Source organism: Aythya ferina (genome assembly GCF_964211825.1).
Source record: "Aythya ferina genome assembly, chromosome: 4".
Taxonomy (NCBI): Eukaryota; Metazoa; Chordata; class Aves; order Anseriformes; family Anatidae; genus Aythya; species Aythya ferina.
In genome coordinates this window covers 75,942,459-75,969,695 of record NC_140300.1, presented here as the reverse complement: position 1 = coordinate 75,969,695, position 27,237 = coordinate 75,942,459, and the positions used below count along the sequence as shown (strand labels likewise).

The window sequence follows — 27,237 nt, the reverse complement described above, 5'->3', positions numbered from 1 at the left end:
TTTGATGGTTCTACTTCCACTGCTGCTATAAATGGATTGGAAGATGAAAATTTCAGAACATATTTCAGTGTTTAGAAGGGGTGTTGTGGTGAGGGGTCTTCTAATTCTGAAGACAGAAGTTTTCAAGCCTAAGGGTTTAATGTGAAAAACTCATACATGGATTTTATAATTGGCAATGAATAGAGGAGAACTACCATGAGGAACCACTGGATTTCAATAGAGATAGATACAGGGGGAAAAAAAAATCAACTACTTTTTTTTTTTTTTTTTTTTCATGCAGTTAAAACAACAAAATGCTGAAGTTACATGAAATCTCATTTAGAAATTATTAGTAACCTAACACTTTATTTTTCTCCTAGTTTATATTGGTTAGCCTTTGAAGCTAGGGGAGAAATTATTCTTTTTATTTAAGAGCAACTAGAGAACTTAAGTAAGAAATCAAGACCAGAAATCGGGAACCACTTAGATTTATTACTGCTGGGGATGAATCAATACAATATGGTATTACACAGGTATTTGTTCTCAAGAAACCAAATTTTAGGGAATGAAGAAAGTTAGCAATCAACATGCAATGGGAATATATATGTGTGTGTGTGTGTGTGTGTGTGTGTGTGTGTGTTATTAGGAATCATTAAACTGGAACAGAACAATACTGCTCCTTGTAATCCCATTTAAAGTGGTGTCACCCAGGAGCTGAAGTAACTGGCTTGTGCTGAAAAGTATGTTATTAAAGAAGAAATTACACAGAGTAAGCAAATTTTACAGGAAATACATACCTAAAGGCTTTTAAGATCACACAGCAGGAAAGATACAATATTCTATCTTCTGCTTTAGAGAAAAGAGCAAAAGTCTTAATTCCAGGAAAAAGGATTATGCCCTTAACGCTTCAGGTTTTGGAGTCTAAATGAATACTGCATAGCATTATTATCATCATGCTTAACACACAAAGCTCAACACACAAAGCAAAGCTCAACACACAAAGCAAAGATGATTCCTCAGCATTGTTGCCAAGAATACAGACTTGTTTGAATGACACTAGCCCCAGAAGTAAATTAAATACATTTTTTTTCCCAAAAAAACCTAAACTGTACTACATATCAACCTAATGCTGGCAGCTCAGCTAGTGCAAGTTATTTGTATTTGAAAAATTAAGCTGAAATTTCAGTTCTTCATGAAAGGTTGCAATACATTTTTAAGACCAAGGAGAAACATATTACTAATACTGGGCATGAGAAGCCAACATTGATCATTCAAATGTGGAGGAGACTGTGAGGGACAGAAAAGTACAACGTAGTAATCTGGAAGGAATTATTTAGAATTTCCACCAAGAAAGGCATAATTGCAAACTGCAATTTCTATTGTGCTTTTAGTTCTCACTTTTGATCTAGTACAACAGAAACATCGCATACTGGTATTTTGTATATGCAAAAGAGGAAGTCTTCAGGCTTCTGGTTTCTATAAAATCACATTTAGACTTGGCATAAGTGCAGTATTTTAGAAACTATGCAGGGGGCACTTAGCACATCAGAGACACAGGATTTCAGTCCTTAGATAACTAAGTCTTAGTCCTTATATAACTTGTTAGTATCATTGAGGAAGGCTGGGTCTGCTTTTGAGAAAGGGAAAGGCTTTTTGTTCTGTAAGGACAAAAAGCTGTTACACTAGCAGGCTTAAAAGCTTTTATCAGGTACCAGTCAGACCCTAAGAGGTTATTCTCCCTCTGATGCTCAGCCTGCCTTCTGGACTTGCATTGTCAGTACCTCTGAAGCTTCAGACATTTTCTTTATCTAACACCTTCGAGAAGTAAGAAGTATTTGGGCACTCCTAAAGGCAGGATTAAAATTTCTCCTGTGTTGGATTTGTATTCCTTGCTCATGACTGTCAGCTGCTGACACTCAGATCAAAAAGAAAGCCTCGTTCTTCCTTCCCTCTTTTTCCTGACTCCAGATCAGGTCACAGGTTAATTTTTGTTTATTTTGTGTTGCAGAATAGTAATATCATTGGTGTCTGTTTTGTTTTTTCCTGTTCTGATCTTGTGGCATATTATATGTATGCTTTTTGCTTACTTCTCCCAAGATTGTTTATGCTTCTAGAAAGTGTGTTTTGGCAAGGGCAGAGGGAGTGTAATGAAGAGAAGATACTTTGGGGCTCTCACAGACCGGCAATTTATTGCATGGAGTTTATGGCCTGTATTTGGATCAAAACATTTAGGTTCTCCCATTATTTTACTCTTGTATTTTCTTTGCAATAACAACTTCAGAAATTATCATGCCATGTCCCGATACTATCAACCACAAAATGATTATGAGGTCCTTGTTATCACAACTTGACCTTCCTTTAAGCAATAGAAATGTTGATCTACCATGGTCCTACTTAAGGAAACATACCCAAAGAAATACATTAACATTACTTTTGAGAAAGAACATCTATTTTCACTCTAAATATTAGTTTATTGAATTATGGTAGATAGTGTCATACTGTCCAGTTTTCAGCTGGGAAAAATAGAGTAAAACATGAATATGGAAACAGTAGGTTAAGAGAAAAGAAAACGATGTTAGGATCTACTTAATTTGGCCTTCCTCCCTAGGAACACTGTTCAGTCATAGATGAAGAGATCACAGAAGGCCACAGCCAGATGTCACATAAGCACCACAGAACTCTTTCAAAATTACTAGAAGGTTACTTCCTGATTCATGATGATGAAATGACGGATACAGTATAAAATTTAGGATTATTCTATTAGATGAGGTATTCCTCACTTCCTCACACATACAGAGTGGCTGCCCTGTTTGTGTTCAGCTGACATAATCCTTCATGAAATTCAGAGGTGGAATACAATGTATATTTTGTATTTAAATGTGTGAGGCAATGGCTGAAATGCTTTTTGGCTTTTAAAGCATGAGAGATATTCTGATACATGAAACTGAATTTCCATATGTTTCTGCCATCTCTGCTCTTCTGAAAAGAAGCCTGCTAAGAAACATCACCATTCATGTTTCTGAGAGCTGTGCACACCCATCATGGAAAAGCAGCAAAAAGCACAACTCATGAACATTTTTGAAGTGTCAGGAACAGGAACGGACCCCTGAGCAGAAGATTTTGAATTAGCTCCCTCAGATAACATGCACACTGTATGCACATCCATCTCCATTTTATTTTCTCTGCCACTTAACTCTTGCTCTCACAGCATTTACTTCAGTTTTGCTGGTGTAGCTCATTGTGGAACTAGCTGACAAAATGGACAAAGAAACCAGCTAAAAGAAAGATGCCCAGTATGGGAAGTGTGGAAACTTTTTTTTTTTGGTAATTCCTATCTTGCTTATTATATTATCAAATAAAGTGCTGCAGTGATACAATGCTGTGGCTAGAAAAGAGATAAAAACAAATCATGGAAAAAAAAAAAAAAGCGTGCGTGTGTGTGATTAAGCAAGATGTTGATACAGAAAAAAAAGTTCTTCAAAACGCAACCATAACAACTTAGCTTAAGGCAGAGATCTCTCTGGTTATTCTGCAGAAGGCTCATGAATTGGCAGTAGTAAGAGTACTAAGATACTGTGCGTCATGTAAACAGGATCAACATAACTTCTATGCTAATTATTTCTTCTTTCCATTTTGTCTTTTCCATTGTTTTTCCACACATGCATCCCAAAAGTATCAAGTTGTGTCATGTGAACAAAGCACCAAGGACTCAAAGAAAATAAGAAATTTGTCATTTTAACCTAAACAGCTATTTGTTTATGAAATAAAGGCAGTAAGACAGGTACCCTATAGCTCCAGGAAACAACTTTAGTATAGAACAATAATTTTAATAAAAATACATATGACAGTCATTTGTTGCAAAAAGACCTAATAAATTGAAATCCACATATTGTAGCATTTCTTCAGTAAGACATTATAATAATAAAATTAACAAATAAGGTCAAGCAGAAGACTTAACTCAGTGTGGGAACAGAGTAAATGCAAACTATAAAAAAAGGAAGAACAAAACATCATTCAACTGAGGTTTACTGTTTTAGGCTTCAACAATCAACACCACCTTTAGTCCACCAGTTAAATATATATGCACACATAGAAGTACTATAGTAAATTATACATATATTTTTCATTGACCTACTTCTGTTCCAGCTCATTAAAGTGACTATGATCCCCTCTTGTCCCCTCTGGCTAGGTTTAATAGTGTCTCTGCCTTCTGGCTAGGTGGTAATTAAATCTACTAAATGAGTGGCAAGTAGGTGGGAAAGAAACTATTTGTGCTTATCCAAAAGGGAGTGGCCCAATTAACACTTCGTTTAGGAACTTGACTTTTAAAAATTTATTATAACTTGAAAGTAATTCTCAACAATTCTCAACTCTCAACACCCCCCAATGTGCATCTGACACAGGAAAGTCAAACAGCCAAACTCAAAGCAAGGATCTCAGTAAAGGTCTATTAGCAAACTTAGAATTGCTCTAATACATTTAAAAAAAAAAAAAAAGAAGAAAAAAAAAAAAAAAAGCATCAACAACCACTACACTGAAAGCTGGTTTCAGAACTGCTGAATCACTTCACAGGTCTCAGTGTTTAAGGGAGAGTGTAAGCAAGGAATGTGAGAGGATGCGTGCTAACGCATAAAACATCTCCCAAGTTTCAGTGAAGCAGAGACAGAGAAAGCTGTGGTAGAACATTGTCTGGGATTGCTCTTTGAAAACTGGGTGATGATAGGCTACAGCTGGGTGCAAAGGAACAGTGGATTGACCCACCTGCAATGGAAATAAACTGATGAAATGGAACTTTGTGGTTAAAACTATTCTTAGTGCTTTTACTTTATAGTCATTTCAGAAAATTGTGTAGGCAGACTGCTTCATGAGCAGAGTATTAGTTTTTTGTAATTTTCACTTGGTTTGTTCTATCCTCATCTCTCTACCTTCAAAAATTCATGTGGCTGAAGAGAAGATGGTTGGAATTTTCTGAAGACATAAAGTTATATATGGAGTAGTAATTCGTGTCGACAAGATGGTTGATATTAATAAAGAAGGGGGAGATGTGGGAGTGTGGCCATGGGGGTGGACAAGCCCCGTGGCTGATGATAACATTAGACACTTAACGATGAGGCCATCAGGATTATAAAAGAGTTTAGAAGGAACAAAGAAGGGTGATTCAGGAGACTCCATGCAGTCTCCGGTTTCTTGTTCTCCAGCTGGTTGTTTGTTCTCCAGCCGTTAAGGCATGGAAGTTGTTGGGTGTTTGCTGTTGCTGTTATATGCGAAGTTGTTCGACCAATGAAAAGTTGTTTTGAAAAGAACTGCTGTGGAGAGAAGGGTATAAGAGAGGAGCTCTGCCCTCAAGATTAAAAAAAAAAAAAAGAAAAAAAAAAGAAAAAAAAAGGCAACACGATGCGATGAAGTTATGTCATCAATAAAGAAGCAGAAAGAAGGAATGAAAAGGAACGGGCTAGCAGAACGGAGACCAGGACAGGAACAAGCACATTGATCCCCTCATGAAGATCGGTTCGGCCAAACTCAGCAAACTGCTCAGAGAAGCTCATAGTGAAAGTTGCTGGAAATGGGCGCACCGGAGCTGCAAAGAAGCTCACGCTGAGAGAAGCCGAGCCGTGCACACAGCTGCCCCTCGCTGGTAAGCAGTTGAGCATTATGGGGAATCATACGTCCTTAGAAACAAAGACTGTCCTGGTAACCTTATGGCTTATTCTCCTTCTTAACAATCAGACAGTTTATGAGCCTGAAATATGGGACCAAATTGATGTCAAGGTGTGGGACTCCGCTACTAAAAGCGACAAGGTTGCAGTGGGATTGCTCGGCACCTGGCGAGCAGTCTCTGAGGCCTTAAAGAGCCGTGTGGGACCACAGTCAGACACGTGGGGTTTGCCAGACAGTGAGGGAGCTGCGGGCTCCTTTACTGATCCTGCTGCTACGCCATCGGCCCCTCTGCTGCTACAGCCATCGCAGGCCTTTGGTGTTCTGCCCCCTGGCGACCTTGACCCAGGCCCTATTGGCCTTGAAAAGGAGATGGACATGTTTTTCTTCGATGCGGGAAGCACGGGATACATAAGGCCCGAAGGCCGAGTTGCTTGACAACTTAAAGCGAGACATATTGTTCAAAAGGAATGGAAAATGGAGACTTGTTTGTAATTAAGAAAAGGAATGGAAAACGGAGACTGTTAAGTCATGGAACTCAAAGGATTGTTTGTTACCTTTCCTGATTGTACATATGTATAGGCATACTCGCGTTTAATATGTAAAGCAATGTTTTATATATTTAGAATGTTTCATGTTTGTGTGTGCGTGTTGGTGGAGCGTAGACTCCCCGCAACACCCAGCACTTGCCTTTTATACCTTTTATAATTATAAATATTACAAAATTCAGACTGAGTTGAGACTTCATTTATAACACAGAATATAATAATTTAATGTCAGAGTAATGCACAGTTGCATCTAGCTACATAAATTATGTTCAAAACCTCCGGAAACAGCAATCTGTATTGTATGCATATTATATACATAGATCTCCACAAAACTGATATGCAGTTTTTTGAGATTGAGATTACATTGCCAGATCAGGCCAAACACTTCATTAACAGGGTACCATCATCATATTTCTTCCTTATACCAGAGTCTTGCTTTGAATCTAAATGGATTTCAACAAGCATCCACAAGGATTGCGAGGGCATAAATGAACATCGGAAGATTTGAGACCAGGCTTTAGAGTTTTTCTTTCGGGCTGTCCTGGTTTCAGTTAGCACAGAATTAATTTTCTTCCTAGTAGCTGGTGGAATGCTGTGTTTTGGCTTAGAATGAGAAGAGTGCTGATAACACCCCGATGCTTTAATTGTTGCAGAGCAGTGCTTATACTAAGCCAAGGACATCTCAGCCTTTGCTCTGTCCTGCCAACGGGCAGGCTGGGGGGTGCAGTAAGAGCTGGGAGGGGACAGACCCAGGACAGGTGACCCAAACTAGCCAAAGGGGTATTCCATACCACCTGACGTCATGCTAAACAATATATAGGGGTGGCTAGCCGGGGGGAGGGGGCCGGACTGCTCGGGGTTAGGCTGGGCATCGGTCAGCGGGTGGTGAGCAATTGCATTGTGCATCACTTGTTTGTACATACTATTATTACTTTCGTATTATCACCATTGTATCATCATTATTATTATTGTTATTATTATTATTATTATTATTATTATTTTTTTTTTTTTTTCCTGTCTTATTAAACTGTCTTTATCTCAACTCACGGGCTTCACTTTCCATTTCTCTCCCCCGTCCCAGAGAGGGAGGGGGGAGGGTGAGCGAACGGCTGCGTGGTGTTTAGCTGCCGGTCGGGTTAAACCACGACACGGGCCTTCTACCTCCCAAAATCACAGCTTTCTAACAAAGATAAAGGCCCCACAGTTCTGAAGGAGATAAGTATATGTTTCCCTTTAAAGTAAACACCACTGAATTAAGTCTTCTGTGTACAAGAGGGAACGAAAACAACAAAAAAGCTTCTAGCAAGTTTCTATATAAAGAAAAAATATTTCAGTTGCCAGGAGCATCATCAACGATTTGCACGCATTACCACTGAACAAGTATACAAACACAAAGGCAGAAATGGAGGCTTATTGGTCTACTCTGTTCCGGTCTCAACTGAGCAACAATAAATATCCTACTGATATGAAGCAGGTATTAACTAAGCAGCAAAACAGTTCTTTACAACATTAAGTTTTCCTGACCTACCAACTTCAGATCACAAACAGCAAAACATTATTATCCAAATCTTAGTCATTAGAGGTTACAGGGAATCGTTCATTATTTCCATCAAAAATACTGAAAATACAGTTACCATACAATTTTTATCTTCCTTTGGTTCACTCTATCTGCTGAAGTTGTTGAATGACAAACAACACAAGAGTGGACAAAATATTTTCAGGAATATATCTTTTAAATTGCAATGGTTATAGCTAATTCTGCAAGAGTAAGACTAAGTATCCAAGACTTACCATAAAACTAAAATTTCATAGCTCCTAATGGCATTTTCATAAAAGAGCTTTCAGTCAGTTTTCAACGATTCAGTTTTTCTCCACACTGTTCTAAGTCATAAAGACTTTACCAGACATAGTGGGGTAATGAGGGGAAACAACACCAGCAAGAAAAAGGAAAGACAGAAGAAAAAGAAGGAAAAGAAAAGACAGAGACAGAAAGAACAAGTGAGATTTTTCTGCTCTTTGCTTGCGTTTTGCAAACCAAAGTATCCAGCTAAATTCAGGTAGGAATTCAGAGCAGGAGATTTCGTATGAATTGCCCTTTTCCTAAAGGACAGTCCAGATTTCCTATCTGTCTTAGGCCAAGCTTTTCTTTACTCCAACACTTTGAACAGTAAGTCCCATTTCCTGGCAGGGATGCATCCCTTGAAAATGCTGAAGATTCCCAATGAGGACATATTCTGAAACTGAATTCAGAGCAAATAGTGCATTTATTCTTCATAAATATAAATTCAAACCTTCCCCTAGCCATATTGTCACTTGGAGGACAAATAAAGAATTACTATAGAAATGAACAATAGTTTGCTTTCCCTACAGCCACCTATTTAGAGAGCTGAAAGCATCTTTTGCATTTGCAGGTAGTTTTGTTGTTGTTGTTTTTGTTTATTTTATTTCTCATTTCATCACAGAGAATCAAATGTCATGTCCATCCTGATCTTCCGGAATCTGGCACGGATTGACTAGAAATAAGGTAAAAACACAGTTCTGATTCTGCCACATAGAGATGACTGAGTGACTTCCACATGATCGAGAGCAATGAATCCAGTATCTTTTGAGGTTCACCACATTCCAATGCCTCAGAATTTATTATATTTGTCATGTATGGACAAAACTAAAGCTTATCTAGAAACAACATCTAGTAATTATTACATCTATGGTTATGATGTTACAACCTATACTGTCATTATTGGGGAGAAAAATTCATGTGGTAAATCTGTACTTGTCATTCTTTTGCTTACACACTGACATATTGCAACTCCATGCAACTTTCATCTGTTTACACTTTGTCACTGCTTAAGATGTCTTGAATCTTGAGATTTTATTTCTAGAAGTCATATAGTTAAAAAAAAAAAATCTGCATGCACTTAAACTCTTATCATTGCTTTCTCTAGAGGGTGATGAGTCAAATGTGTAACTGAGCAGCCAGCAATTGTTTTGAATGACAGAAATGAAAGGGTAGCCAGCACTGAGTGCCATTTCTTTCAGAGATGTAGCAATAATATTTAATCAAACATTACCGCACCATTTTCTGATGAGCAAATAGGTCTCCAACAAGCCTCTAAATCAATAAAGCTTATCTGTATTAATAGCGAGTAGCACGTCAATGGACCATCACATTTTCTTAACTATTAGGACTAGCAGTTCTACAGATATTATCTGAAAATTGAGAAGACTTTCAGTTTTTGTTTTTAATTAATTTAATTTTAAATATAGAAATGTAGTCCAATTTAATCTATTGATCCTTTGATGACATTTCTCTCAGTATCACATTAACTGATTTTAAAAAACAACTAAAAGTGTTCAGAGTATAGTAATTACTACTAGGATATTTGCTACTGCTCTTTCAGCTTATTTAGTTAAAGGGCCATTAATTCTAGCTAAAATAATTATATTACCTGAAGCACTATACTCGATCTTTGACCTAATATCTACCATATTAAAGTCTGTACAACCATCTTAAATAATTTAAAGTTTATGAACATTGGGCAGAACTTTTATTCCAGCTATTCTGAGACCCCTGACATCTGTACTTAAAGATTATTAAATTATCTATGCATATTGTCTAATCCATTTCATTGTTCAAGAATTCCAGCATCTTCCTCCAATTGCTTGCCTTTACTTTCTTCCAAGGCCTACCTCCTTCTAAACAAGTGTTTCTTTATAAGCTTGACTTTCCTCTTTCATCTGCTCACCAAAATAATTGCTTGATTAGGGAATATGACCTGGTTCATTTTTGCTGTGTAAGAGATGAACAGAATTCAAGCTTTGCAGGAACCAAACCAGGTTGTGAAGCTCTTTGAGCAGGAAATTAAAGGTGATTTTTACATGGTATACCATGCAGGTTTTGTTATCTGTCAGTCAAACAGGCCACAAACAGGGTCATCGAATAGGTACTGAAGTACAGTTCCACTTGCTTTTACCACTAATAATTTTCCAATAATCTCTCAAAGTATTTCTTTTATTTCTCCTGGCTTTGGTACCCAGAGTCCAAGCAGGATAATTACAAAAATACTGCCAACATATTATGAAGGGTGAAGCTCCAGTTTCTTTATCTACTATTTATCATTCATCATACCAGATGCATTTTTATTTGTCTCCATAGCAGGCACCACTACAAACTTAGATTCCGTATCAAACCACTGCTGCAGTCAAAGGAACATCGTAGACAATCAGACACAAGCTTTGCTGTGAGAAGTTACAGCCTCGAGTGAAATTTTACTAGATAGAGAAGGTATTAATTATAGGAACATATACCAGTGTATATGTTCTCTGTACAGATTACAACATGCCTACAGAAAGACCGTACTGCATGAAATTAAGTAGTTAGAAAACATTAATATATTACAAACCCAGACTATACTAGGTATGAGCAGTATACAGAGCAAAGAGAATTATTTGCCCAATGAGTTTAAAATGTAAATTTTCATCACAACTACCTTTCCTTCCTTATAATTTTTGTTTAAGTCATTTCCTTAAAATCAGCAAAACAGTAATTTATAAATTGAGAAGAAGAGAGAAATATTTCAAAAACACCTAACATTTCCTCCGTCAGACATCCAACTAAACTGGTGCAAGTTGTATATTGTGATATATGGCATAATAATTCATGTCAAGAAAATGGTTGATATTAATAAAAAAGGGGGAGATGTGGGAGTGTGGCCATGGGAGTTGGCAAGCCCCATGGCTGAAGATAACATCAGACTTAACGATGAGGCCATCAGGAATGTAAAAGAGCTTAGAGGTGTGGTGGTTTTACTGTGCTGGGCAGCTAAACCCCACAACCGCTCTCTCACTCCCCCTCCTTTAGATGAGGAGGGGGAGAAGTAAAGCAAAGAACAACTCAAGGGTTGAGATAAGGATAATTTAATTAAAGGGAAATAATTATAATAATTAAATAAAGACTACCATGAACTAAACAATTTAACTAAGGGGAAGTAAAAGGGAAAAGGGGAAAAAGGGAGGAAAACAAACAAACAAAATAAATGAAAGCTATATGGAAGTGCAGAGGAAAGAAATTACTCTCTACTTCCCACAAATGAGCAATGATTGACCATTTGTGGTCATTTGATCCTTGAAGCAGCACCTCAACGCACGTAGATGGTGTTCGAGAGGAGGACCGACGTTTTCACAATGAGAGCCCACCCCTCCCCTCTTCTTCCTGTTTCCACCTTTTATTGCTGAGTGTGACATCACATGGTATGGAATATCCCTTTGGTTGGTTTAGGTCAGCTGCCCTAGTGATGTTTCTCTTCTCACTTTTTGCCCACCCCCTAGGAGGGTTAGAGAGAGGCCTGATGCTGTGCCAGCACTGCTCAGCAGTAGACACAACACTGGTGTGATAACACTGCTGTTCCAGCTACAAGTGCAGAGTACAGCACTGAATGGGCTGCTGCTGGGAAAGTTAACATTCCAGCCAGACCCAGTACAAGAGGGAACAAAGAAGGGTGATTCAGGAGACTCCACGCAGTCTCCGGTTTCTTGTTCTCCAGCCGTTAAGGTATGGAAGTTGCTGGGTGTTTGCTGTTATATGCGAAGTTGTTTGACCAATGAAAAGTTGTTTTTGAAAAGGACTGCTGTGGGGTGAAGGGTATAAGAGGGAAGCCCGTCCTCAAAACAAAAAGAAAAAAACAAAACAAAACAAAAAGGCAACACAATGAAGTTATGTCATCAATAAAGAAGCAGAAAGAAGGAATGAAAAGGAACAGGCTAGCAGAACGGAGACCAGGACAGGAACAAGCACATTGATCCCCTCATGAAGATCGGTTCGGCCAAACTCAGCAAACTGCTCAGAGAAGCTCGTAGTGAAAGTCACTGGAAATGGGCGCACCGGAGCTGGAGAGAAGCTCAAGCTGAGAGAAGCCGAGCCGTGCACACAGCTGCCCCTCGCTGGTAAGCAGTTGAGCATTATGGGGAATCATACGTCCTTAGAAACAAAGACTGTCCTGGTAACCTTATGGCTTATTCTCCTTCTTAACAATCAGACAGTTTATGAGCCTGAAATATGGGACCAAACTGAGGTCAAGGTGTGGGACTCTGCAACTAAAAACGACAAGGTTGCAGTGGGGTTGCTCGGCACCTGGCGAGCAGTCTCTGAGGCCTTACAGAGCTGTGTGGGACCAGTCAGACACGTGTGCCAGACACGGTTTGCCAGACAGTGAGAGAGCTGCAGGCTCCTTTACTGATCGGCTGCTACAGCCATCGCAGGCCTTTGCTGTTCTGCCCCCTGGTGACCTGGACGTGCCTTTCGACCCAGGCCCTATTGGCCTTGAAAAGGAGACGGAAATATTTTCCTTCGATCCGGGAGGAACGGGATGCATAAGGCCCGAAGGCCGAGTTGCTTGACAACTTAAAGCGAGACATATTGTTCCCACGACTAGCTCTGGAATTCTCCGGTGTTTGTAATCAAGAAAAGGAATGGAAAATGGAGACTGTTACAAGTCATGGAAGATAAGGGAGCACTTCAATCAGGCCAACTATGCTCCCCTGGTCATGGACATTGATAATAATAGACGTAAAGGATTGTTTGACTGTTTGTTGCCTTTTCTGATTGTACGTATGTATAGGCATACTCGGGTTTAGTATGTAAAAGCAATGTTATGTCTATTTAGAAAGTTCGATGTTCATGTGTGCGTGTTGGTGGAGCATAGACTCCCCGTGCACCCAGCGCTGTTTACTTGTCTTTAATAAATATCACTAAATTCAGATTGAGTTGAGACTTCATTTATAACATATATGGAGCATATACATGTAGTTGAAAGTGTTCAGCAATAAACATATTAGATCACAATATTTTTGAGGGTGGGAAGGTGAAATGGAGTTAACATACATTTTCATCTGTGTTTGAGAACCTGATTATCATGATTAGGCATAGCCATGTGCACCTGAGACATAGAAATGGTCCTAAATGTGCCCAACACATATGTTTGCAAATTGGCGAAAGTATCCAACTATAGACAGCTTTAAAGAAGCACTTAGACAAACAGTCCTTACATTTTTTCCTCTCTTAAGAGCCTTCTTCAGCAGTTTCACAAAGCTTATTTTATAGTTTCTCTTCCCTGCCCTGCCTAGAGGTAAACCCTCCCCATCTGCAATATAAAAACAGTAATCATCATTTTGAAGAGATTAGAAATACTTTTCTAAAACTCCTATTCCAGAAACTATTTTTTTTCCCTTTCACACTCTGCTAACCTCATCCAGAGACAAATGGAAATAACTCAACCTACAATATTCTTACCCAACAGGGTTTAAAAGCTGCAAATACCATACAAAATATTGAAAGGAAAAAGTAGACAAGAGCTAAACAAACAACTCCAGTGTTGGGCCATCTTTCTATTATGCAAAGTATATAATTGAGAGCACAGCCTGGCTGTTAAGATAAGCTCTTTTTCAAAGCTACACTCTGATTACCAATTGGACCTTTTCAGATTATGTCAAAGTTGCATCCTGATTTCCAAAAATGAATAGCTGTATCACAGTCCTTGTATTAAACACACAGAAATCCTTCTTTGCCAACTACATTGGATAAGGGAAAAAATGCTTTTGTCTGGAGGATAAAAATAACTAGAAAATGAATGGAAAGTTTTGTGGGAATGAAAGGCAAAAGACAGAAGAAGAAAGTGACAGTTTGAAAATTGCCTCCTTCTAGAAAATCTGCTCTTGGACTCAGGTAACAACATTTCTCCTACAGCCATGAACTGGATACTGTTCAAGAGTAGAAGTAGCTGAAAAAAATAAATCTGGAAGTGGTCAGAGATTTACTGGGCTATCGATGTGGCAGGAAGTATAGTCCAGTTGTAGTTCATTCCTACAGAAAAAAAAAAACTACTCTTTCATCAATTTATAATTTCAATAAGAAATATCATTCCTGATAGACAGACACAGCATACTAATTACCATATAATTTCACAGTTTGACTTTAAATGACACATACATCTATTTAATTTGCCTTTAATCAGAACTTCCCTAGGAGATGTATTTGCATACTAAAGGTATAATTCTCAAACAGTTAGAGGCCTGCAATCTTACATGTCACTGAGCTGTGTCTCAATCCCTCGTTAGCTAGTTGTCATCTTTTTTCGGGTATACAAACAGTCTTTAGAAGGTTATTACAAGACTTACAGTATAGCAAATACATTGGCAGAGTATGGAGATAAAATTTTATACTGCAATTTCTTTAAAAAGTATTTTTCTAGCAATTATTTCTTCCAGTATATGAATTTAAGGGATAATACTGCCTAGAAATATGTTTCAGAATTGAAGCAAGCCAGTACTGGATCTGAAATGTGCAATTAAAACTTTTTGTTCTGCTTAATTCCCATTTTACCAACAGCAAATACCACTGCACAATTGCAAAGCTGCTTCATTTTCCTATTTAGATATCTTCTAATGCAATAAAGCTTCTGGCAATTCACATCAGATTAAAACATATCACTCCTTAAGTGCTGTGTATTTCAAATGAAGATTGTGCCATGATACTCAAAATATACCATTCAGTGCTGTTTAACACTTGGTCTTCTTAAACAATACTTACACACCTAAAAAAGCCCATTCAGATGATTATGTGATTTTTTCCTGTGTCACAACAATGAACAAGGCTTGATACTGATATTCACAGACTTTATCATATAATCGTTATATCATTGTTCTGCTTTCTAAAACAAACTTCTGAGGATCATTATATCACAATAAAGACCAGCAACTTCTGCATGTATGAAAAAATAACAACTTTAGAACTGTGAAACTATTATACATTCCTAAGCTTCCTTGTGATGAGGTTTCTTATAAATTCAAATGAAATACTTTAATATGGAAACACAGATTAATATTTTATTGCATATATATGCAGTTTGTGATTAACTAATAAATAACATAGAATGGCTTACAGCGTTTTGCACTGGAAATTAAAAAATATTGTAATGAATATTGTTTGTGGAAAGTGCTCAGTAAAACAAAAATAATATAATACTCATAAATATCATCTCTTCAAAAGTTCACAGATTCAAAACTGTACCAGATAATTAAAGTCTGCTAGTTTTTGTTTCCACTCACAAGCAAGCCCACGCACAAAAAGGGTTCAAAATAGATGGTACCAAGAGCTGATAAGCTCCCTGCTGTAGAATGCACAGCATTAAAGAGCAGCTAAATGGGCTGCCATTTAGGCTGAGCTTTATAAGTCTTAAAGAGCAGGGTCAATTTAATGTGCTTTTGGAGGCTTACCTCAAAGCTCAACTTAGGACCTAATAAGTGACTTTGGATCAAGACCCTGCTTTTTTTTTTTTTTTTTTGGCTAAGTCAGACCTGAGATGATCACGGACCAAATGTGGAGGGGAGTTCCCATTCTCAGGAGCAGTTGAGCTGACTGCTATTCCTACACTTCTTTTGCCACATATATTTTGGAGAAACATTTTTTCATGGATGGAGGCAGACAGAAAACCAAAAATGTTTCTCTGAATGTTTCTCTGAAACATTTTTGGTTTTCTGTCTGCCTCCATCCATGAAAATTCTCTCTGTAAGTCTCTTTATTCTTCCCATACCACCCTGCAGTCATGGGCCTGCAGGCTTTACTTTTGGGCTGGGCGATCACAAATAGAGGAAAACCAGGAGTAAAACACTGCTGCTGCCAGAAATACTGTCATCTAGTCTGGCTGAATCTTGCTTCAGAGACCTGGCCCTGTAGAAGGCGGAAGATACAGGAGGTCTTTTCGTATATTCCTTCAAGAGGAGAAAAGCCTATTGGAGTCTCCCTCTTTCTGTTTAGGGCAAAGATAGATGAGCATCTGAGCAACTTCCTGAAGAACTCCCTGCAGCCTCACAAGGAGGAGGTCTATCAGGTTACTTGCTGCCACTGCCTCAAATACTGTTCTCCAACACACACTTCTCACATGAATAACAAAAATAGGGAAGTATCAGGGAGATGGTAGCATATTTTCATTTTAATCTCAGTATTTCAGGAAAATCTCTATATTTTAGTTTTGTAGCAAGGTAGTTCAGCCAAATATATTTTACTGTTTCTAAGAGGATCCTTATTTTATAAGGACATGACTTTCATGAAAAAAATAAAAAAGTGTTTTATCTTGGACAGCTCTCACTCTTCTAAATTCATCCCCTTTCCTCTGTTTCTCTAATATGTTTCTCTCATTCTCTAGTAACATACATCATAATTCTGAAGCATCATAAACCTAGGTAATATTAAAAAGAATAACACTTCCAAAATGTGACTGACACAAAAAAAAAAAAAAAACACCAACACCACAGTTGGGAAAAGCCTTGCTTTTATAGCCAGAAATTCAACTTTGATGGGGAGTGGAAGTAAAATGCTTTAAGAGAAGAACCACTTACAAAACCAGCAATGCTTAAGAATTCTGTGACATAGCACATAAATCTTTACAATTCACTTTTTTCTTGTATCTTAAAGAAGGAAAACCCCATTACAATCAAAAATCTTGTCTGATGTGCAAGAGCACAGAATAAGAACTGGAGTTTTTAACATCACAGCTCTTTGTAGCAGACACTTCAAAGTTTTAATCTAAATTCTGATTCAGAATTGCATAAATTACAGTTATGGAAATGTCTGTTTCAATCTGTCTGAAAATGCACACACACTTCCTGAAAAAGATTTAACCCTCTGAGTTTTTAGCTTAATGTTACTTTTACCTTTGCAGTCTGACATTTGAAGACCACAGTTTTTAATTTCATAATGAAAGCTTTCTAATTAATAGAAAAAGACTCTCTCATAAAGGGAGAAAAGCAACCCAAGCACCCAACTTGATTGTCTGAGCATCTGGATGCATGAAAGAAAATTTAGCTACCTAGCATTCTTCATGGGTTTTAAAGTACTGTTACTGCCATACATGTCTGTTGAACTGGCATATTCAATGAAATGAAAAAGGCTACTCTGATGCCATGAGGCTGGCATCAGAGTAATTTGCTGCTGTTTTGTGACACTTTTTAGTTTTCAGTGCTTTTAGTAGCAGAGAGAATTCTCACAGCACAGGCAGCATATCTGTACTCCTTGATGCCAACAAGGGAGACTCATCAAGTATTTGGAAAAGTTATGGGTTACTAAGTAGACAGGAAAAACTTCTAACTCGTGAAATCTTCTAACATGAGAATAGATGGAAATATAAGGAAAGGATATCAGAGGAATTATCATACATGCCTGCCCTTTTTTTAACTCTGCAGTAGGCATCTGCTACAGGATGTTTTTGGAGACAAGAAGTACCATTACTCTAACTCACTGTGATAATTTTCAGGTTGTACTTGATATTCATATTCGGTTGGCTGTAAGGAACTCTTAGGAAGAAAAAAATTACTCAGATGTTCTATATACAGGTCAAACTTTTTTTTTTTTTCTTTAAATTGAATTTGTTATTGGAAAAAAAAAAAGCACGGGAACAAGAAATGGGAGATAGAATGGATTCTTATCCAAATTACTGCTTTGTATGGTTGAAAACTATGTTCTGATTAAAATTACTGGTTATCTGTTTTGAGTTACCTTTATGTAACATCACAGATGAAGGAAGACAAAAATAGGTGTAATAATTACAAAAATGAACTATACTGTCATTATTAAAGGCTGTAATCTTCTGGTTTAAGCAATTGGAAAAAAATGTCAGGTTTAACAAGACATCTTCAGCTTACTGAAAATTTTTTGAAGAACAATGAAGACTCTGGCTCTCCTGAAAAGTCAAACTTTTCTTATGTGTCTTCAATATAGATCAAAACAGCAAAAAGGTACATACAAACATACACTAATGATAGATGTGTTTTCTCCTGCAATGAATAAACTTAAGTGAAACAATATAATGACAGATTTGTATTCGGACTATATCAGGTTATACTAGATTGTCAGCTGAATCCATTTGGTCAAGAGCAGATGTTGTAGGCCAGTTCAGGAATGCAACCAGTTTGAAATTTATGGGGCATGTTTTATTCCAATAAAAAAACAATTTTGTGCATCACATGTTAAGTTACACTTTACATTGAGGATTAATGATATGACTGCAATAAAATTCTGAGAATTCAGCAAATACATTCATTTTCTCATGTTGTGATAATACCATGTAGCATTAACAATCCTGTTGATTTTTCCTCAAAAGTTTTACAATATGCAACTGCTCTAAAAACAATCATGTTTTTGTCATTAGCAGGCTATATAAAGAATTTCAAGCTTCCATTAAAATAAGTTTCTGCCACTCATAACTAAAAAAAAATAAACAGGAAAAGATAAAAAGCACACACTTTTCTAATAAAGAAAGCAATGTCTTTACTTATCCAATTGCTGAGTTATAATGGAATTCAGTTTTTAAAATCTGTTGAAGGAAACCAGGAGTCAAGCTCCTGTACGTTTTATTGAATCTTTTAAACTTTTGTTTTTCATGTTAAATTTGATTCTAAAAGAAACATTACTTCTGGAACAGATCAAGATTATCCAGCAAAAATAAATGATTCTTTTTTGAGTAACAATTGACAGTTTTTTAAATTAACATGAAGTACAGAAAAATTAAGAGCAATCAGAAGAATAAATACTGGTGTAGCCAAAAAACCCTCCTAATAACCTTTGAAAGGAAGGCAGAGTTTTTAAATAGTCCAAACCATAACCAAACAAAACACATCAGGTTTAAGCCTCTAAATGCAAACTTAGATGTTGGATTACTGTAAAATGATTTTCAATATGTCTTTAATTACTCAAGCATATTGTAAAGTTTTGTATTCAATAGTTTAGTGTAGATTGTTTCATGAGAAAAAATAAGAATATATGCAAATAGAGAAGAAAAAGAGCTAAACAAAGAGAAGACTGAGTGTAGCTTCAGTTTGGCTTAGGCTTGAATTCAGAGATGACCATGTAAGTATAATTTCACCACTACTATTCTTTTACCTGCCAGGAAAATGGGAGTATGAGCAAATATGACACCTTTTTCCTGAAGGAAGAAGTGACACCACCCCTCCTCCCCCATAGCCAGCCCTTTTCAACTCCATAGCCACTTTTCTGACTTTCTAAAATTACCAGCCCTCCCTCTCTTTCTCACAGTCTTCAAGTCATTTAGGGCAGATACAGAAGAAAAAAATGTCTAATAGAATAAGAACATCTTTCTAAAAGAAGGTTTATAAGAAATGTCACAAAATAAGTCAATATATTTTCTAATACTGAAACTTCCATTTCTGTATGCTGAAGAAACTTTTTACAGAAGGCTCATTTACAGTAGCAGAATATCAGAGAAATGTTAAGTAATGGATGGTGGCAGAAAGATACTAAGAGCTTTACTGTTGCTTATTCATATTCTTCCTACTCTCTTGTGCTCAGCAGCATGCTCATGGCGTATGCCTCACTGTTCCTGCCCATTTGGCTGATTTTTCTTCCAGCAGTGCCACTGATAGAAGAGGTACATTTGAATTCCTAAGCTTTCTCACCATTGCAGGAATACAGCAGCTGGTTTAGAGATGAAAATAAATACAAACAAGAATCTTCCAGGAAGAATGAATTTTCTCTCAGCACAGCTGAAGCTGCTAAGCCTGGGTTTTGTTTCAGACTTTAGTTATACTTAGTATTTTTCAGGCTTCTATCATATAAAATAAAGCTATCCTGTTTGTGAAGTGCTCTTTTGAACTAGGTGAAATCATAATCATCAAGTGAAGCATAGTAATGATGGGAAAGCAGAGTAAAAAACACAGGTGAATGACCTTAAAGTACAGTTCCCAATCAGATCAAGAACTGCACTACTGTGAAACTTCATGGTAAGTGGTGAAGTGCATTGTAATAGTTCATTTACATTAGGGTCTTAAAACCATAAGCATAAAGAAGCAGCATTAATCGCTACAGAGAAAAATGACGTATTTTATAACACTACAAAAAAAAAAAAAAAAAGCAACGTCCATTTCAAAATTGCATATGAAGAATAAATGTTTTTTTTTGTTTTTTTTTTTTTTTAAATTACAAACTCACTGAACACCAACAATTACTAAGGAGTAGACCTACAGTCTCTTATGACAGCTGATCATCAGCAAGTTTCTCACAGTATCAGTTAATAACATTCTAGTAGCTTAAAGTAAAGCATTATCTACTTAAGTACACACATGGCCCAAAACTGGAGAGAAGAAAGTGTAATACAGAGGTGCTGCTCATTTTTAAAGATTATTTTTTATTCCACTGCATAGAAGTTCCAACTAATTCCTGTACACACATTTGCAATAGTTTCAAATAAAGTAGTTTTCAAAAATTAAAGTTATTTGGAAATCAAACATCTGTATACATGAACACTCACAGAGGACAATGACAGATTTGCATTTGTCTCATAAATGTATTTCAGCTGAAGTCTGACGTAGCTGGCTTGCAATGAAAAGTACTGTGCTTTGCAAAAAACCCGCAATTGGCTCTAATTGAACCTCATAGTCTGACAGAACTGGCAGAGGTCTTTCCATCTGTTTACAGTCTTTTACCCATCATAGATGAGGTTACGAAGAAATCCACAGCGCAAGAATAAAGTAGCTTCTCATATTTACATAATACATCACTTATGCATAATATTTTAATGGAAAAAGCTTCCTCTTCAACAAATATGACCATCTGGTATATTACGTAGCAACATTCAATTTATTCATTTATTACAGAAAAACAAAACAAAACAAAACAAAGACATTTATTTTCTTCTGAATGCCTTTGAGCAAAACTAAAATAAGAGGGTTTGGGTTATGTGTTCATCTCCAGGAGCACACAAACCACCAACCGCTTTTGCACTCTCCCCATAAGCACTTTAGCTGCGTATGAGAAAGCCACAGACTTCCCATTTACCCTGCCCTGTTTCCACAGATGGTTTTGGGCTTTCAGTTTAGGTAAAAATGGATCTAACCACCACAGGATCAACCTAGACCACTTTTGTCTCCAGGTTCTCTGTAAAACAGCGTGGCATGAGTACTTCCTCACAGCTCCTAAGGGCCCCAGATGGGGCTCACCCCAGACTGGCACAGTGATGACACAGGTTTAACTCTAAGGGAATCTTAACAGCTGGGATCCTTCCCCAGCCTGCAGCATTTTCTGTATGTGCCTGATTCAAATCAGTCAATAACAAAACTTGTGTTGATTTTAAATGGATTCTCAAGCTGTAGATGAGATTTTATAATATTAACTTAAAAATATGATAATATTTTTATCAGGTTTCTTTATAAACCTAAACTATCCCTCTAACTTTGATCAAGCCTCTGCTCTAGCACTTTATTTCTGTTCCAGGTTGAGTTACTACATAACATCAAAGAACTGTTAGAAATTGATCCCCAACAGTTTCACAAAAACTCCTTTTCTATTACTTTAGCTTTACAATATCCAAGAACAACTGCTTCTAGTGCCAGGGCATAAAGGATAACAAAGAACTTGGAATCAATGTTAATTTCATACCTGTCCAGAGGAAACATTGAAAACAGTCCAATGACTCTTCCTTTTGTAGATCAGGCTGAGTGCAATTAGCAAGACCAAAGCAATTAGTTGGTTAGGACTTCACAGCTAACATTTCCCATATTCTGCCGGAAAACAAAAGCAGGTATCAGAAAACTCAAAAGATGAATTAAATCTACCCTCAATAAAACTAAGAATTATGAACATTATAGCTCTTCTTTATAATAAAAATTCAACGCACATTGTTTGACAGGACATATTGGATAGTAAGTTAATAGATTTCCTAACTTAAAATAAAAAAAGTGTCAAGGGAAAATTGAAAATGAATTCATTTTTAAGAGATATTGTAACTAAGAATCACACTTCAGCCCTGGTATCTTACAGACAAATTCTGTGAAACCAAATTGGTTGAAATACAACATCCAAAGCATGATTTGGAGCAAATTATCATCTTAAAAGCTGAAAGGGACACATTTATTGCTTTCCCCCTGTTCTCTAAGTTCGACTACTGAAGTAAGCTATTTGATAAGGTAACAAAAGATTGCTTAGAACTACCACGATTGCTTTAAAGAGTGGTGCACATTGATAGACATTTATTACATGCAGTTTTACTATTTTGAAGGTACACCAGCACAGTAAATCAGAGAGGGTTACAACTCTGACAAGCTGCAGCTAAAGCCTGACCAAATGCTAGACTGTGCTTTCTACAGCCAGGACGTGAAACACTTCAAATTATAAGCTGTATCCAGCTTGATTGATAACTTGTTTAATGTGCAGGAGAGTCATTAAGTGCCTGATTATAAGACAAAATATTTAAGTATAATCATGAGTTTTCAAATTACGTCTTCCTTCCAGTTCTGGTCGCTTTAGGAGCTATACTACATGGTTTCTTGAGAGATTCATTTCTTACTCCTTGCTGTTTCATTATTTAAAAAAAAACAAACAAACAAACAAAAAAAACCCACACACACAAAGAAATCAGAGGAGAGAAACACCAGCCTGCATAACCGTAAAGACTGTGAAACACCACTTGAGCTGATACCACAGTATTTCAACTCTCATGCTCTGGAAGTAAGAACTTTGTAAAGAAAACGACTTTCACCTGTAGGTAACCTCCTTAGCAGCACCAAGCTCTGAAGTAAGCAAGCACAACCCCACTGCTGCTTTAATAGTTGTAAAGAAACTGATGGTGGCTCTGCTGGAGGGTGGTGAAGTGTTAATTAGCAAATTAAGGCTGTTCTGCACTGAAGCATTGAGGATAAATTACTGCACTGAATATGCATTTTCAGGGCTTATAAGGAAATTGAGTGGAAGATGTATAAAGACAGCTAGACATGCTGCTAGGGAGATGGGAGTGACCCAATTTATTTTCTGATGTCTACAGCAGTCTCCCCGCACTGAGAAAGTGATTTGTACTTTTAGGGATATTGTTTACTTAAAGAATAAACTTTATCCATTAAAGGATATCTAACACCTCAGCTAGATTTCCCCTATGAAACTGCTCAGTTCAAAAGGCCAGGCTGGGTAGAACAACCAGGACTGGCTATTGACTGCTGCTTAAATTTAAGGCCATTTACATTCTGAACTCTGTGTAGAATACAAATTATTAGAATTAGACTAACAATGAAGACTGTTGTCTGCGATGAAAATAAAGACTGGCTGCTCTGTTGATTGACTATGCTGCTATAACAAGCACATAGTATTTGCTATTATCCTAGTTGGTCTGAGAAATATTTTATTTAGATTTTATTCTGGTATCTGCTGTGATTCAACTGTCCTTGTTCCTGATCAGTAACCTACAATTTCCAACCAAAGAAGTCAAACTATGTCACCCATGACATAGAAAAAGTAGTTAAAAATCCTAATTCCATTTTTAATTAGGAAAGCTTTAGCCTAGCCTCCACTGCTGTGGAGGGGTCAGTGAAGGTGAGTAGGACAGAAAACCCTGACACTCCCTACCCCATACACACCACTTTTCTCTCCAGTCCAAACCACAGAACGTAACCATACATCTTCAGATGTTCTCCCTTTGCCACATTTACTTTTTGAAGTTGACATGACTGGAAGGAGTATTTTTTTTTTTAATCTAGTAATATGGCCTATCATGTGTGTGTGCTGGTATTGCCGCATATGGTGCAAGTCATTTTAGAACCGTGTGTAAAATTTCCACTTAATGCTACATTTTTTTCTATTTAGTCAGATTTGATAATAACCTATACTACCAAGAAGACCAGAGGCAGCACAGTGACAGGCAGGACTCCAGACAGACTGTGGCATTTTGAGTCTTTAGTTTTTAAATTACTGAGAGTATACATAGAACTAGTAGGTGTCTTGTTTGAAATTTGCAAAAGTGCTCAAGCATTTTTGACTCTTAGTAGTCCACTTCTCTTCTGAAGTCAATGCAATGTAAGGTCACTTTTGAGAATGAAGCAACACTTCAGTGAGTAAGTGCTTTCTAAATGTTATCCCATTTTGCAGCCAGTGGGGAAAAAAAGAACACTTGACAGAACACAGCAGCTCTCATTACCATAAGCAAAAACTGTCCCTGAACCACTTTTACCACAACAGGTCTGGAACAAGAACAAAGACCACAGATTGTGTACTATTTCTACTGTGAGTTGTGAATGCCTCTCTGAAATGCTTAGCAGCAATTTTACTTGCCATCTTGTTCCAAACACCTTTCTTGGAATTTTCATTCCCCTGAATAAGGAAGGTTTTTCATTAGAAACGGTTTTCAGGAAGGGTAACTTCTCACATCAAGATTCTTCCAACCCTCCCTCACTGGTGTCTTGAAATGAAATAAAGTTTTGGAAAGTAAGTGCTGGAATAACTTTTCTGGAGGAAAATTCTTGAAATCTAGAATCATTACCAACTTATCAGTACTGTGGGTAGGTGCTCATTAGTACAACACAGTTATATAAAATAAACTGCACCCAGTAAAAATTTCCTTGACAAGCTCTTTCTGTATAAAATTTGTCTAAAAGTATTACAATTGTTCTGTGTTTTCAAACTCTATTCTAATTCATGTACTAATTGCTTCGTATTATATAACTGTTCTATATATGTATAGAATATATTTGGTTTTGGATTCTAAGTAGCTCTCAAGAAACAGGAATAGTTCTCCATGTCCTTTTCTTAGTAATTTTTAAGTAAAATTGCCTAACAGGCATTTCATATCCTTACATAAAAACATTGGTTTCTATGACATGTTATTTCTGGTACGGAATCATTTATTTATTTATTTATTTATTTAGCTATTTTCACGTTGGTATTTTTTTTTTAATCCGTTCTCTTGGAATTAAAAAAAAAAAAAAAAAAAGTTTTGGAAGCATAGAAGAAGGTGAAATAATGCTCACAACTACATAAAGCAATCTAACTTCCAGAAATGCCTTCTACATTGAGCACTTCTGCTACCTGCAGAACACTTCTCCATGACTTCCATTCTATTTTCTCAAGTAAGCCTATTCCTCCATGTGGCAATAAGACAAATGCTGTTGCATTCATTCATGTTAAACTCTGCAGTTTATTACAGAAGTATTTTACTGTCAATATTTCAGAAAAATTGGAGGTTCTGAGCAAAGAGGTCAAATGAATAACTTGCGCACTCACATAAGGAATAGATATGCTGCTGCAGCCCTTAAAGAAGGGAATAGATCAGTTAGAAACTAGAAATGAAATCAGATTTGCACCACTCTACAATTTGGAAATGGTAGCTGTTTTGCTAATTCATACTGAACAGGAAAAAAGTAATTGAACACAGATTAAAAACTGTTAATTTGATGGTGTGTACCTTTTGAAAGTCAACACCTGGAAATTTGAGACCCATAAAATTCAAGACAGACATATTCACAGTATAAACAAACACAATTCTCCTGCCCCTGCCAAAAAAGCAACAACAAAGAAACCCAAAGCTCTTTAAATAATAGCAATTATTCAAGAGAAGATAATATGAATTATTCATGAAAGAAGTGCATTTTTCCCCCATGAATGAAATGTTCTGTCCTGTGATTCTGTGATACTTAACTCTCAGGTATTAAGTAACATTCCTCGTAAAACCTTTTGCGTATCTTTTCCATTTAAAATGCATTCAGATTTAGTTGGATAGATTTGTGTATAATTTTAATTTTCTGGCTTTAGATTATATGTCTTCATAAAATGACGCGTATTCAGTGCAAATCTAAAATGGTAGTTGAGTAGAACTGTGTGAAAAAGACAGTCTGCTAGCTGTAGTTCCAGTATTTGGTATTATCAGAAGGAAGTCCTATTTCCCATTGTTTGATCTTGTAAAAGTAATAAATAGTTTTACACACTTTTCTATCCTGATTTAAATCAGAGTTGTGACTCCACAAACATACAGATGTCTTCTAGACATCAAATACAATACAAAGCACAACAGTGCTTCACAGGATTGTTTTCCAGCTATTTCAAAAAGACTGAGTATATCTGTAAGATTTAAGTAAGTTGAAGTCTGACATTTGAAAATGTTGACAAGTGCTCTTTTCTTCCTTTTTTTTTTTTTTTTTTTCTGATGACAATTGTCATGTCTTACACATAGAAATTCTATAAAGGTCACTGCAACGTGTAAATCCTTCCCATTTAAAAATCTTCACCCCAATTGGAAGACTCAGGAACATTTGACAGTTCCACTTTAAAGGGTGTAAGGTTTTCGCACTTCATATATTTTAAAGGAAAACGTCAGGTAAGTGTCCATTCATCAGTTGAATTATCTGAACATTAGAGGTCTCCAAATGCACAGGTGATGGAAAGTACATCTGAATATTTTCAGATGTACAAAGAGAATACAAGTTAAATGGGGCACATATAACATATGACTGAGCCAAGGAGTACTCAATAACACTCAGTGCATAGGCATAAAGAGTTAATATCACTATATAGTTACTCTGTAACTCATAGCAGATGCAAAGTGTTCTAAAAGTATTAAATATTTTCGTTACATTACTTGAGAAAGAACTTCCAGAAACTTTAAAATATCTAAAATTTGCTGAATAAATGAATGTCAGAACAATTAGACAATACTGCTTTTTGTGAAAAGTGATATCTCTCATCCTAGCTTAATACTTATTCTAAAAAAATATATTTTGTTTCCCTTTTCTGTTTAAACAACAACAACAACAAAATATTTAAAAATGGATGCAGAACTATATCCCTCAACAAGCTTTTGTTTGAAAAAGAAGTCTTGTTTTGTTCAAGTGGTCATGTTAAGCACAGCTGGCAGAAATTCACAGGTGTAGCTTTAATGGGAGAGAAAGGGAAACAGAAAAAGAAGTAAAGCCGTGCTAAGAGCTTCAGCTCTGCAATTCCACAAAGCCCAAAGAGCTACCGCAGCAGGAATAACTTTGGTTTGACAGAGCCTACTATATTCTGTCCCCAGGTGCTAAAAGCTGACGACTGTTGCAAGAAAAAGGTAGAGGGATAGGTTGAGGAGGAACACAAAACCATGACCTGCAGCTGGAGGGAGGCTACAAAGGGGCTGCCAAACGAAGTGCCAGCCTATATATTTAGAATATTAAGTCTTCATTCTTTCCAAATGATATTATTAATTTGAGTATTTATTTTGAATTAAAAGTATATATACATATTATATAATATATATAA

At 36.7% G+C, this 27,237-nt stretch overlaps 1 long non-coding RNA gene across 1 annotated transcript in view; it reads right to left on the bottom strand.

Annotated features, from left to right (window-relative positions):
• The window catches only part of LOC311436117, a 52,019-nt gene extending 29,271 nt beyond the window's left edge, over nt 1–22,748 (bottom strand). Inside the window, exons 1-2 of the long non-coding RNA XR_014692610.1 lie at nt 22,724–22,748; nt 21,625–21,746 (exon numbers count right to left, since the gene is read on the bottom strand). This is a non-coding gene — a long non-coding RNA (uncharacterized lncRNA). The remainder of the gene's footprint in view (nt 1–21,624; nt 21,747–22,723) is intronic.
• Between the last annotated feature and the right edge of the window lie 4,489 nt (nt 22,749–27,237).